The sequence below is a fragment of the Triticum dicoccoides genome, chromosome 3A (genome assembly GCF_002162155.2).
Source record: "Triticum dicoccoides isolate Atlit2015 ecotype Zavitan chromosome 3A, WEW_v2.0, whole genome shotgun sequence".
In the NCBI taxonomy this organism is placed as follows: domain Eukaryota; kingdom Viridiplantae; phylum Streptophyta; class Magnoliopsida; order Poales; family Poaceae; genus Triticum; species Triticum dicoccoides.
The window spans coordinates 287664445-287667364 of NC_041384.1; positions in this window are offsets into that span (position 1 = coordinate 287664445).

Here is a 2920-nt window from a genome sequence, read left to right on the forward strand (position 1 = left end):
CGCTGGACATCAGTAAGAGATAGTTATCATATGATCCAGGCAGTAAGCTTACATGGTAAACGACGGGCAAATTATTGCCGAGCATGGCAAACTATATTTAAATGGTTCGAAGCAGCATCAGCCGAAAAGAAATTAAAATAGTAAGATGAAACTAGGGATGTAAGTGGCAAATAAATGAAATCCGCCAGTCCCATCTAGTTAGTTTTTGCTACCTCCCTAGTTCATTTTCCTCAAAAAAACAAAAACTCTTTTGAACTATCATACCACTAGTGAACTTTAATTGGGATTAAACCGGACCCAGTTGACATCCCTAGTTGAAAGGGAGTGTACAACCGCTATATTTAAGTTGCCAAGGCATCTAAGCAATTGAAATAATCTGAGAAAGCACTTAACAGTGTGGCCTCATATAAACTACAAAGACAGTCTTGTGATGAAGTTGAGAGGAAAAGTTAAGGACTCAAGTGAAATAGGCATGCATTTGTTTACGATAGTACAGCAGGCACTGCTGACATATTGGCCAACTCAGGTATAGCGTAACAACAAATAAGCATTCGAATCAAGCAATACAGCAAAGCAAACAACTGAACTATTTGTAATTCGGTAGGATTACATGTTGAGGGCACAAGCCAAGAAAGCATCCCACTCGCATTACATTTCACATGTACTAAAACACACTGGCATACCATATGTTGCTGTGAAGCCTAGCTGCTGTTGGAATGTTCTTTGAAGATATCATCAGCATCCCGTGGTTGCAAATCTAGTTGTTGTAGTTTATTCTGCACCACCTATTTAGGTAAAATTAATTTTAATCGCATGCACTGGTCCGAATTGATCATCAATGGTTCATCTAAACTAATGAAAGAAGGGTGTGTGCATACACGACAATACTCCCTCCGATTCTTTTTTACATTGCGTATAACTTTTTCTCAGTTTTCTCGTATTAGTCTGCGCATTGCTGATTCCTAGCGTTGGTTTCCTTTTGTGCCCCGCCCCATCCGCCTCTGCCCTAATTAATTGGCAAATTAGTCCAGAAAAATTAAACCAGTGCCCTCCTTAGTATGTGGGTCAAGAGTTATGCGCAGAGTAAATAGAATCGGAGGGAGTATATTTGCTTCCCTCTATTTTTATGCTTGTTCGAGGTGCCAGCCCCAAAAGAACAAATATTTTGGTTGATGGGGTTGGCAGCTCCATAATTAATAGAAGCATCAAATTAGTCGTGCAACTTGGGAAGATCAAGAACACACAAACAAGTAATGAACATAGGCTCAGAGCAGTGATGTAATAGCTAGCATCAGAAAATGTAGGGTAAAACGAACAAAAAGCAGCGGTACCACATGCTAGTTTGCTAATGTGTAATTAAGCATAGAGAACATTAAGCAGTCTGATGGAACCAATAGGTGTCATCAGAACAAAACTAAAGCATATTAACTATATGTGCACTGGTATGTAATTTAGCACATGTAACATGTTCACTGTCAGAAGTATGGCCCTACAGGTGCAAGCAGAATAACGCGTCTCATGAAAAACCGAATGATGCCCTGAAGAAATTCAAAGGTGCGGTGCTTATGCTAGGAAAGTGAATGTAGGTGTCGGCCGTTGGATAATAGTACCTGATTCTCGGCGGCGTATGGGTATCATTGTCCTACTTGATAGCTAAGGATCGTCAATGGTGCTCGTGTTGCGGTTGAGTTTGGGCCGGCTGTCGCCGTCGCTGAAGCGGCTCCGGTGCTACGGTTGTGGCGCCTGTCGACATACAAGAAAGCTCATCTGTGGTAAGTGAAAAGTTGCACGATAAAGAGAAAAACCGAAGGAGTACAAATCGAAATAACCTGATGAGGCTGCGGCATTGGTAAAGCAGGGCCGGTGGAGTTGAATATGGCGTCCGTGGAGCGGGTCCCGTGCAGTGGACGAAGGCTTCGGCGGGCGCGTTGTACAGTGCTTTCGGTGAGGAGGATCTGTTGCGGCGGACGAGGGCTTGTATGAAGGGCCAGCGAAGGGGCAGACGAGGTAGTCAGTGAAGGGCCTACGCTGTGGTGGACGAGGGCGCCGGTTAAGCAGATCTGGTGCGGTGGACCATGATGGCGGTCAATGAGATCTGGAGCGGTGGACAAGCCAGTCGCTGAAGCGGCTCCGGTGAAGTGGTGAGTTGGCAGTTGGGGGTTCCATGGTGCGGAAGGTAGATCCGGCGGGGTTTGAGGTCCACCGCTGCGGCGGAGGACTAGATTCAGTGGCTTGCCGTGGTTGGGGGGTTGGGGAGGGGAAGGGGAGGGGCTCTGGGGAAGAATGTTGGGGGCAAAGAGGGGAAAACAATGGAGTTACCAAAGCAGCCCTTTTCCGTTCATGTGGCAGGGGCAAAACAGGAATATCGCAGGGCTAAACTTTCGGGCACATGATATTTCGATGTGAGCGGGAAGTTTGAAAGCTTTTGGCGCCTAAAATTATAAGTATTCTGCTCTTGTACCGCCAACTATGATATCATGGCCGACAATTTGTTTGTTTTGCACGCAAAAAATAATATGTGCAAGTTTTGAAAATCAATGTCTCCAACTCGAAACTTAGATTGTCCATTCAATTCAAATATGGATCATTGAGCTACTACAAGAAAATACCATCATACGGTCCAATTCAAATGAAATTCCAAATGTGTTTATCCTGAATATGATGACAAAAGCAAAAATGTGTATCTGTATGAATAAAGTGGATAATTACAAAGTTTGAACATGCCCGTATGTGTATATCTCTAGGTTTGATATATGAATTTGAAATCACGAAATCCCGGCTTAAAAATGTACCTCCGTTTAAATGAATTACAAAAGCTAATGATGGAGTCGAATTCCAAAATTCCAATCTTAGGTTTGTAATTCTGGTACATCAAGGTATATCACGCATGTTCAAAAGTATCGTTATCTCATAGTACAAA